This window comes from Siniperca chuatsi, linkage group LG13, assembly GCF_020085105.1.
Source record: "Siniperca chuatsi isolate FFG_IHB_CAS linkage group LG13, ASM2008510v1, whole genome shotgun sequence".
Classification (NCBI taxonomy): Eukaryota; Metazoa; Chordata; class Actinopteri; order Centrarchiformes; family Sinipercidae; genus Siniperca; species Siniperca chuatsi.
The window spans coordinates 4,332,710-4,345,030 of record NC_058054.1 but is presented as its reverse complement, the minus strand read 5'-3'; the positions used below and the strand labels follow the sequence as shown (position 1 = coordinate 4,345,030).

Genomic DNA, 12,321 nt, shown 5'->3' with positions numbered 1-12,321 from the left:
TCACATCTTTGCAGCACAGTAAAATTTCCCCCTTTTACTGGTATAAAAAGTAAAGGCTCATCGTTAGCTTGCCCAAATAATGTCATTTTATGTAATTTTATGCTGCATATTAAGCTTGTTTGGCAGTATGTTTGTGCCAGAGAATAATGTTGAGAAAAAGATGCTCTCAACCTCACAGAAAGGCAGCAGGGTAAAAAGTGTGTGTGTGTGTGTGTGTGTGTGTGTGTGTGTGTGTGTTGGGGGTGAAAATATCCCCGTCAGTCGGTGGCAGAGGTCACAGAGATTAGGCGAGGTGCGGCGCGGTGAGGAGGCTTTGAAAGCTTGAAAGCAGTAGGGAGAAAGGCGGCAGCCTTGTCGAATCCCTCCTGCCTGCCTGTCAGCACAGAGAAACCCTGAAACCGTGGGAGGTGGGAAAAGGACCGCTCTACCCTGCACACGGATTGTTCTGGAATTCTTGTGAGGTTTCAGGGAGTGACCCTCCCCCCCACTACCACCATCACCACTCGATGATGCCCCGCTCCCGCCACCCCACCCCCTATGATTTCATTCATTGCAGTTTCTGCATTCAGTAGCTGATAAAGAGTGCCTGCAGAAAGACCCACAATGGGGGACAACAGTTGTCCGATGCTTTGTGGGGTGTCCAATTTGCTTGGGGAGCTCTAAGCCGTACTGTAAAAGCTGGTTGCATAGTAATGTGATGGCCTTGAAAGGAAACAGTAGGCGTCTCTGACTCGGGTGCTGCACTAAAGACCATTCTCTCAGTGCCAAGAAAAAAAATAAAAAATAAAGCGGAACAAAAAAATGTGAGAAATTCAGCTCTGAAGTACAGCACATATAAAATATTTATCTACTAGAAACAAGTTACTACTGAGGAGGCTGTTCATAAATCAGTAATAAACATAATGCAGGGATTCTGTTTTTGTTAGATTTGTATGGCTGCAGATATTAATATTGCACTAGTCATTTGTAAAAGCAGATACAACTGATTGTTGTTTGGTTGTGTGGTTGTTTTAATGTTTCTTTTTATTAATGCAATCTTAATGTAAAAAAATCATATTAGAAATATCGGCCGTTAAGGAAGTATCATAAACAAAAGTAGCTGAGCAGTAGCCTGTACGTGTTGTGGGCTTGGCAAGGCCATTAATAATGCATTACTGCTGATTCCACATGCTTCCACTGCAATCATCTTTTGCAAAATACTTTCTTTTTTTTTTTTACCACAGATCAAATAACTTCATTTGTCATTTTACTCCTCGAGTCATCTCATTGTTTTGTCAAATTAAGTTTCATGGAGAGGGATTGCATCTTGCTCGGCTAGTAATGGCCCATAATTCAAGGCTCTAACTGTAACAGCTCAGTCATCTTTCACAGGACAGATGCTGGCATTTCCAAAGCACTCCCCCCTCCTCACACACACACACACACACACACACACACTGATTCCACCTCCCCTCCTGGTCTCTTTATCATGGCTGCCTAGCATGTCTGTCTATTGATTCAAACAAATGTAGCCTGACCCCACCTGCTTAATCAAGTTTGGTTGCAGTTGTTAGTAACAGTAAAGGGGTGGAGGAGCGTGTGTCATTGAGTGAGAGAGAGTAAAAGAGAGAGAGACTTGGGGGTGTATGACTTGTTAGTTCGCAGCTATGAAAAGCAAGCAGCCATTCTGCTCGCGCTGCAGAGGCAGATGTAGCAGAAATTTGCAATGATTGAAAATCAAATGTTTGCTCAGGATGGGAGCTGGAACATTCACACATGAGCCAATGCATGCAGTCATTACTGTGCGGAGGGCTGTGTAACCTTTTCACTAACACAGCATGAAACCGAGCACAAATACTGAGCAAAGTGTTGAATACCTATATCTTCATACCAATTCCTATTCTTGTCACCTATTCTGTGTTTCCGATAATAAGAGGTTATCTGCACGGCTCTGCAACTCTAAGGCCTTTCTTGAATCTCCCTCCTCAACACTTTCAATGAAATTACATTTTGAGGGCCAGATGTAGAGAGCTGCGACCGCAAAGGTGAACTGCAGCTCAGCGAAGAGAAATTAAAGGAAATTTAACATTTGCGTTGCTAGTAGTATGTAGGTAAAAAGGAATAATCAGTATGATTTGGTGTCAGTGTTGATTTGGTAGAAAAAAGGAACAGAGCCAGAATGAAATAGCACTCCAGACTTCAATCTGGATCATTCCTGGCTTAGATGTCTTTATCATATGATACAGGAAAAACCCCCACAGAAAATCCTGTTTGTTTCTGGAGGAAAATCAGAGGTTTTGATCAAGTCTGTTTCAGTGAGCGGCAGCAGGAAAATATTGTCTCCCCAAAGGCATAGGGGAGAAGGGAGTTCCTTTCATGCCTCCACCTCTATTGTCCATCTGCCCCAGCAAAAGCGATTGTACTTGCAAATTTTTCATTTCACATAGGCAAACGTGATTTGACATACAGTGTGCAGCTCCTCCTGAGTATTTCTGAAAAGCATTAACATAGCCTGTCAAGGATGCTGGCTGGCTGGCTGTATACGCTGCTGGGTTCAGCCCTTTTCAGCAAATATCACACACACTCTCTACAGACAGACAGGCGTCTTTGAACATGAGGGAAAAAGAATAAAAACCCTCAAAAAGAGACGGAAAAGAAACGTATAATTCCAGAACATTTTTGAGGGTTTTTTATTTCTCATCTGGTGAATTTTTTTATTCAGTTTTGCATTAAAATCGGCTCCCCATTGACCAGCTCTATCCACACGTAGTGTGGTGTGTAGGTAGTAGCATTCTAATTAATCTACTTACAATAATCTGCTTTGCAGCTGTTATTACTAAATAATACATAAATAAAAATCAATTAAGTTTTAAAAAGTGTAGTATGTCTGTGGTAGAAATAAATGTGTGTAGCTTTTGGTATCTGGATTTGAGATGGAGGTTTGGTGGTGGAGGGGTTAGGTCTCCTGGTTGATGTGTGCGTGACAGGGTGTATATGAGTGTGTGTGTGTGTGTGTGTGTGCGTGTGTGTGTGAAGGGGGGTGTGGATTAGCCAGGCTCCCATAGACAAAAGGCAGATGGATTTGCACGGCTCTGGCTTATTCAGAATGGGTGAAAAAAGGTCAGAGGGAGAGCGGCGGCCGGCTATTGTTTTCCTCCACGACGACTGCTGTAGGAAACAAAGATCTGTCCCTCACCTCTGATTCATCCTGGGCTTTTGAAAAAGTTCACCCGTCACCCATCAGCAAACAACCCCACAGAAATGCACCCGCGGACGCACACGCATGCACATGTAAGTAGATGCATCTACACAGGCTGATGTGTGATTTTACACATACACACAATCTGATGTGCAGAGAAATTTTACATTTGATACACTCATATCTACAAGTGCACACTTGTACACACTTGCATGTAATTTTGCACACACCCACACACACTCACTGTACATGCTTGCACTAATGTGTGCACACTGTACACACACAAATATACATGCACCAAAGCGAAGGTCCACACACACAATTTGTAAAACACAAAACAAAAAAAACACCAAAATTCATATCACCAATATGGACTTTCATTTACAAATCGAACAGAAAGACTATTAATTTCACTTTATATGTTTTGCATTTCCCTTATCTTTACTGGACAAAACTGTGTGAATCAATTTCTCAGTGATATCACACATTGCATACAAATTAGGATACTCCTCCAAGTTGAATATCACTTGAAACATTAAAAAATGCACAACAAGATTAAAAGTTTGCACGTCAGCGGTGCGAAGCTGCAGCTGGAGAAAATGAAAACAGCAGTAAATCCCATTAAATTGAATGTTATTACAATGTTACGGTAAGATGCAGCTGCGTGAAGCCCCTCAACCAGGGCGCGCCGTCAATCAGTGTCTAAACTCCACGGATACTCCCATTGCTCCTTCACTGAGACTAGTCAATTTCTAAAATTTAGTGAAGCATTTTTGGGACACAAAATGCTCTAAATGGCTGCAACAGATTATCATATGCATTATTTGAAAAAAAAACAAAACAGGACTGAGTGTAAAATGTGCACTCCCTACTCCAACAGAGGAATGAATGAAGAGAAGAGCAACAGCAGGACAGACTCATCATCTTTGGCATTTCGTAAAGATTTTTGGGACAAATGGCAGGGAAATTCAACAGCAGAAAGTTATTAGGAAAACTAGACCACATTAGCACGCAGAACAACAGTTAAATCCTACCAAAAATCCACGGTGAGGTAACGCAACAGACACGTTCTCCCGGTCTATTTCCCATTCCAGTCCGGCTGCACTGACACCACCGACTCCGAGACAGCACCACACCGGCAGCAGAGGAGGAAGAGGAGAGAGTGAGTGGGAGAGAGAGGGAGTTTCATCACCACCCATCATCGCCTTTCTCTCCTTTGAAAAAAATAAAAAAAGAAAGTTCCCGGCTTCCCCTCCTCCTCCTTCTTTTTTCTGCCATTTGCTTCTCATCTGTCGCAAAAACAGGAAAAATGCACCAACAGATTTCTCTATTCTCTGACGCAATTCAGCACACACTCAGAGAGGAGAGGTGCGAAGAGGAGAGGAGAGGAGGACCAGCAGCTTCCACCACTTCCACAGAGAGGAATGAGATGCTATTTTTTTTTCTGAGAGAGAGAGAGACTACAAAGTGTGCTGTGGGGCTCCTCCTTATATTCCTCCCATCCCTCCCTCCATTCCCTGCATGTCTACAGCACATGTCACCTCCCCTCGTTGCTATGGCAACGGCTCCACATGTTGCCGACAGGAGGAAGAGGAGAGGAAGAGGAGGTGAGGACAAGAGAGAGGAAAGGGGAGCAAAAGGAAGGGGGAAATGAGGAAAGAGGAAAGGAGAGCATAGAAGGAAGGAGGCGAAAAGGAAGAGGAAGGAATAAGGAGCGGTAGAGAGAAATGGAGAGGAGCAGAAGGAGGAGGTTGTGAGGATAAGAGGAGAGGAAAAGAGTACATTCCTCTTTACAACTCATTCAGACTCACGCTGAGCCTTAAAATCTTTTCCTTCAAACAAATTAAAATGTATTCTGTCAGCATGGCGACATTCACTTGTTTTCTGGAAACAAGTGGAAATATCTTCAGGCAGATCTGTCCTCCGCTGCCAAGAAACTGCTGCTCAATTCAAAAAAAATCCTGCAAGTAAAGATTTCTCTTTGAGTAACCAACAGAATTATCGCCACTGGCACTGCAGTGTTTTCTTTTCCAACTTGACTTTATTAAGATTTTAAGACTCCATTAACGACTGCGACTTGTTAAGATGAAGATGTTTTGCATAGTTATAGGAAAAGCTGATATGTCAAGACTTGTTCCATTAAGCTGAAAGTGCTTTCAGTCTCCGATTCAGTAAGTCCTTTTGAAATCATTCAGCTGTGAATCGTTGAGCATAACAGTGTATAATGTCATATAACAAAAAACGAGGGTAACATCCAGTCATTCCAATCATCATTGGGAAAATAACCACCTAAATAAACGATTCAATCAATCATATTTTCAGAAAATACACATTTTCCACTTTGACAACTCTGTCCTCATGTGAATGACATGGATTTCAATCCCGATTGTTACAAATAGAGCCCTACCAATTCCTCAGATTTTAGCTTATCACAACAACAGTACGTTGACCAACAAGTAACAAAAAAGTATGTAAAAATACTAATTTAGAAACTGTGTCACCATTACATAGTTTGTCCATCAGAGGACAAAGAAAAGTCTATTTTTTAAATGTAAAATATCCCTCTCAGTACATGACTTGGTAAAAAAAAATTTCAACAACCAAATTTAAGTGACCCTTCTCAAAACAATGTTTTTTTAACATAAACACAAAATGCACATTGGCCGATTCTTCTTAATCTCAAATACTGATATCGTTACCAGTGACCCAGTATAGGTTACTAAAATGAAAATGTATGTTTATGTCCACTTAAGAAAGTAGGGAAAATGTATTTTGCAAGTAAAAAAGATTCTCCCTCAATAGATATCAAACTGAGCTATTTTAAACAATTTACTTAAACATGCATTTTTTTAACACCAAATTGAAGCAGAAAGTGAACTGACATTTGAGTGGAAATTGATTGCACCAAAAAATGAATGCAGGCTTGCTTCAGTCTCATTGGACAACAAGCCCCTTTTTTGCATATTTCAAAAAAGGGGCTTTAAAGTTCCTGAAATATTGTGTGTAACCTGCTTATTACAAGCAAAACAGGAAGTACACTATGCTCCACATTAATCCAAAACACACAAAAAACACCTGGTCAAAAATCTGATCCCCAAGACTATTTATAAGAATCCTTCAATTTCTCTAATATTTTATTTTTACCTCCAGGAAGCCAATTTTGTCTCTTCAACCAATGCTAGAAACAAAACTGATTCAAATTTTCCTTTTGTCAAGAGTTAAAAAATGTCCTTTAAGTAAGATTCACATATGGATGGATCTATATCTTCCCATCTACTCTATCCATCTGTGTATCTATCATAATCTTCTTCGGCAAAGAGAGTGTGTGTAGAGAGTGCAGTTGACAGTAACAGTTTGTGCTGTTACTTAGGGAGATGACCCACCCCACCACACACACACACCATGGCTACCCCCAGGCCTAATCAACAAATAGGGCTAATGAGTTATTAGCTGAGGAGAGTGGAGAAGGAGGCGCTGAGACCAATGGAGGACTAACAGCTGCAGCAAACATGGGAGGAGGGTTAGAGAACAGGAAGGTGTGTGTGTGTGTGTGTGTGTGTGTGTGTGTGTGTGTGTGTGTGTGTGTGTGTATGTATTTATGTTTGTGTTTATATCAGCAAGGCACTTTACACTTTTGCCTTTCATGCCTGGATATACCTTTTTGTACGTATGAGTCTGTATGTGTTTAAGATATAGTACATGTATATGTTGTTGTGTGTGTGTGTGTGTGAGAGAGTGCAAGTCTCCCATTTTACCACTATGTGCAGTTTGGCTTAAAAAAGAAAGTGAGGGGGCAAAGAGAGGAGATGCTGCCTAATGCAGATGACAAGGTCCTTCCTGGGAGTGTGTGTGTTTGTGTGTGTATATGTGTATGGATGGGATGGGGTGGAGGGGGCTCTTCAGTTTATCTTTCTATTCAACACCCCCCACGCCCTCCAACTCCTTCACAAACACCCCCACACCTCCTTTTGTCCCCTTTGGCGACAGCTGGAGGTGGCAGGCAGCAAGGACCCTGCTCTGTGTGTATGGGGGGCGCTTGGTGGAGATGGGGGGGGTTGACGACTAGTGGCTTTCAGATTGCAGCCCCCCTAGCCCCTCCATACTTCTCTCGAGCCCCACCTTCCCCACTCTCAATGCTCTGAACAGAAGCTAACCAAACTGGAAGAGAGAGAGTTAAGGGAGCTTTGGGCGCCAATATTTCATTTCCTTTCCCTTTTAGCAGCAAGAAAATTGCTTCCCGTTAGACTTTTATTCTCTACAGCTACGCCCCCAAAACACACACACAAACCACCGCCTCTACCTGCTCTCACCCTGTCTGTGTCTGCATCACAGTTGTAACAACAGCTCACAAGACGGAGGTTTAACCACCTTATCTACTTGTCACAGCCTCAGTGGAAACACCTCGATTCTGATGAATTTCTCAATTAATTCATTTCCATATACTGAACATCGGGGAAACTTTGGGTAATGATTCACCTATACATTATACCTTAGTATTAAATGGCTACTACTTTCTGTTTGGGCTGAGGTGTCTGTAGAAAACAGATAACAGGACACCTTAGACAGTTCTGTTCAACAGTTTACAGCATACTATATCAGTGCAACACGGTAAATTTTTAAAGGTGCTATTGATAACATTGATAACATCCAGCCACTAGATGACGCACTCCCCTCCCCCCTTCCATTACATTCCAGTGGTTGCCAGTTGGTTGCACAACCTGCATATTTCATGGTCGAGTGGAGTGAGACTCAGACTCATATCAAGTGAATCTTTCATGATAGAGTAATGAATTCATTTTGCAACATATAGCTATACCTTAGCTATAGATTTAGGTTACTCTGTGTGCGCTGGTGTTTCATGTAATGTTATCTATGATGATCTTAGGCTATGGCTAGTTAGCTTTAGGTAACCCTATTCCCATCATTTAATAATTATAGTCATATTTAACTTACTGTTAAATGACATTTCAGTCATCCTTACACTATAAGACATTAGGTAAATATTTACATTTTAATCCAATCAAGTACAGTACATTGTAGGGATGCTATTAAAACCCACAGCCCTCTACTCCGCTATAGTAAAAGTTGACGTTAGCTAGCGTTAGTGTTAACGCAGTGTTGACCTAACATTAGTAGAAGTGTTTTCTTGCTGAAAACAAATCTCATTGCGGATTATTAAAAATGCCACACAGCAACAATCAATAACCTTTAACAATGGCTAAAATAACAATTTTATCTAGCAGGCAGCTGTTCTAAGCAAAGTAGCTCTCTTAAACCCACTTTTTACACTACCTGCCCACGACCAAACAGCAGACAGACGAAGTTAGCAAACAAGTTTGTGAACAAAGCGGAGCATTCATCAGTTAAAGAGCCAGATATTTTTCCTCAGGAGTTGGTGGCGACCAAACCAGAGCTAAAAGAAGAATGAATATTGTACTTACATTCATTAGGTGGATACAAACACGACAAATTAATGCTAATGTTTCTCTGTGTCTGCTGGATTTGTAAATAGACATCTGTTTGCTATAACAACTTTATAAGGTGATATTATGTCAGATGTTGTAATTAATCAATTAATGCAACTTTATATGCAGGTATCCATAGCAACAGGACTTGCTACAGTTGCTACTTGCTAACAGTTCAACTAACCCTCACTATTTGGAGGATGCTTGGCAATTGTATCTCACCGTTCTTTGCGTCAGCTTCATCTGTTATTTTCATTTATCAGGACACCTCATTGTGTATTATTTGCTTAGTTGCAGAATAGTTTACAAAACTGAATTGAATGAGTGATTTACTACTGTCTCCAATCAATGCTTTTTCAGAAAAGCTATCAAGGACTTCACAAACGTCAACAGTTTCATTCCTCTTAGTCAAATGTACACAGTGAACTGTCTTTACGTAAAACGCACTGTACCTTGTTCTATGTAGAAGAGGTCAGTGGAGGAGCAAATGTGCTGTGAGAGATTTGTACCACACTTTACAAAGATCTGACAGCAAAAGATTCGTCTAAATGGAGCATTGTGCTCATAGTGAATGGTCCATGTTAGTTCTTATCTGTGAGCTGAATCTCTCATGTTGGTTTGTTGTATTGCTCCTGCCCTGATGCTCTGTACCACTGGAACAGATTTAAGATGGTATCAGGGTTTCCTACTCTATAGCTGCAAATACAATATTCATACCTTAATGGGTGGAGCAAGGCACTAATACTACCATGGTTGGGGATTGTATTCCTTGTGTTGCTCAGTGCCTACCTGGAAAGCATGTGACTGACGGAGGGAATCAAGAATTGGTAACACAACCAGTATGTTTAAACATTTGTAGGATACAAATGCTATACAATTATTCCAAATGCCATTAAATTACACAACTGTCATGTTGTGTTAGTTTATAAGTTTGTGCTGCATCTGTTGAAGTTACACATACACGGTTACCTCAGGTAGAATCTCTGATGGTACCATTAGAGAGCGCTACAGTACACACAAAATCTTAACACATCATTACATCCATCATATGTAATGCTAAATGACCTGGCAAACAGAAAGACAGTTTAGTATTTGCTTCTACATCCAACACTGTATCAAATTAACATGCAACAATTTATCAGATTATCTATTCCAATACCAGTCCACGATATATTTGCATTATGGCACATAAAACATATTCAATCTGCATGAAAAGAATTGAGAAAATCAAAATTTGCCTAAAACTGCTACTTACATATTTTTGTTAAAATGAGACCAAAACAGGTTTTGAAGGGTGTTGCAGGCAATCACATAAAAATATCCACCAAAATGCCATTTTATCTTATTATTTGAAGACTACTTTTAGATGGTAGTCAAAACAACTGACACAGTAGTAATAACAGGAATTAGATGAGTGCAAATGTTCCACTATCTCCAAACATCACTGCTTCTTGTCCTAAAGAGTGTGTTGACGAAAAGAGCTAATTCTGTTTGCATTTGAAGAACATGACTCTCTTCCCGTTTTGAGCAGCAAAGCAATCCTGCAGACTCCCTTCCAAATCCAAGCCAGAACTACAGAACATTTAAAATGTAATGTGCATTGTAATGTTTAAGGTTAAAATCTTAAAAGTGATGTTCGCATTTGTTTGCAGTAATCACACTCGTGTTCCTTACTACTACTACTACTACTACTAATAATAATAATAATAATATATACACAATCAGTTTGATTTAAATGCTACTTTTAAAATCTTTAAGTTGGTCATAAGTAACATTTAGAGAAATAATGTCTGCTGTGATTTTTTAACACAGGAATCATCACTGTAAAACATTGCTTCATTTCCAATAAGTTTCCACGATCTACTGAAATATTCTGTTTATCAGTTTTGATGTTTAATACATTAAGATTGATAGTGGCCATGAAGTTTTGTTCCCTGCCTGACTGCTCGATTTTATTCTCTGCTATCACTTGAAGCCTTACAGAACACCCAGAGTGATAAAGTCTCTCTCTGGATGAACAGAGGATTTTAGACCAACAGTCTCCTCATAATGAGCTCAGAAAACATCACTCATCTCACAACCTTAAAAACAGACGTGTCTGCCTCTTTGTCTGACGGCTTCAGAGCGACACGGACATGGAAACGACAACAGAGACCATCAATGGCCATCGCCTGGATACCCGCAAACAGGTTCTGTGATATTCAAACGGTCACCGGTGGATACAAAATGAAAGGCTTGCTCTTTTTTTTCACCAAAACGACAGCTCATTCAGCCCAGGACCACCAAACTGATGTCCTTTGTGCAGTGCAACATATTTTGGATTCCTGTGACCCACCATCCTGCCCCCACTCGCCTTGTCTTCTGGGATGGCACCCAAGACAAAAGAGCCATCATCCGCATGATATGGTAGCCCCTCAGCCCTGACGCCCCCTGGGACATAAATCTTCAACATACATTAAGCAAGCATAACATCTGGGCTGACTGACAAACTGACTTTGACAAGGTACATCATACAGTCTGCAACAGAAAGTCTGCAGAGCTAACTGGACTGTATACAACAAGGACACGGTGATGCTTTCTTCTAATTCTTGGCAGAAATGAGAAGTAACCAAATATATTTACTCAATACTATGAGGTACTGGTGCTTTACTTTCTGGAACACTTTCTGCTTTTACTACAGTACACAGACAAATATTTGTACTTTTCACTGAGACAGAAGGTGCTTTGTGCACATTGTTGCTGGTAACTACAAGATAAATGTCAATGGTCAGAAAAAGTAACCATTATTAAATAGTGTATAACTGATATTATGTATAGTATTTATGCAAAAGTTAATAAAAGATTTTTGATCATATACTTTTCTGGGGGGTAACTATCACAAACATTTGTGGTTTATTTTTTCTGACTAATGTACTTTTTAATCCACAATATTTATCTAACATCACTAGTTTGTTTCTTGTTTTACTTCTTCTGTCCTTTCCTTTAGTCCTTCATTCTATCTGTGTTTGTGTCCTTCCTTGTTCCCTTTCCTTTTGATGGTTTGGTTTGGTTTGGTTTAATGACAACGTTCAAATATATTTATAAAATACAACATATCACACTTTGTCAGGGATACTGGATGTATTTCCAACATTGTTCCTGGTGTTTTGTTCTTCCTTTTAATTGTTTTTTCCTTCTCTTCTTCTAAACTTTGTTCTTTTCTACATTCCCTCTTACTTCCAGCTCATCCTCCTTTCTTTTCCTGGAATTTGGAGTCAAACTACACTCCATACTTTTCTTCACTATAAGTTTTTCACTTAAAATCCCTGTGAACATTTTACTGCTAACACTCTTAATACTAAGAAACCATTTGAATGCTGGAATATTACTTGTAATTAAGTATTTTTACTATTGTGGTATTGCTACTAAATTAAACACACTTAACACCACCATGGAGTCTGGGTGTCTCAAATGATCTCACTGATACATGGCAATACAGCACATAAACATATATGCAGACAGTATACACATGTATGCACATATATACTGTACAAACACACTGCTGACACACAGATTCCTCAGTTTTTCTCAGTCTCTACCTTTCCCCTTCATGTTCTATCTCTCTATTGCACATACTCTATTCTCTTTACACACACACATACACACACATGCTGTCTTGTATCTAAAGCTAAGCTCACT

At 40.1% G+C, this 12,321-nt stretch overlaps 1 protein-coding gene and 1 long non-coding RNA gene across 3 annotated transcripts in view; one reads left to right on the top strand and one right to left on the bottom strand.

Moving 5' to 3' along the window:
• The window catches only part of LOC122886635 (receptor-type tyrosine-protein phosphatase N2-like), a 227,269-nt gene that overhangs the window by 54,002 nt on the left and 160,946 nt on the right, over positions 1 to 12,321 (bottom strand). The window lies entirely within an intron of this gene.
• LOC122886636 lies at positions 2,762 to 12,071 on the top strand. Its single transcript, XR_006380398.1, has 2 exons — positions 2,762 to 3,270; positions 10,619 to 12,071. It is a non-coding gene; the product is annotated as an uncharacterized LOC122886636 (long non-coding RNA).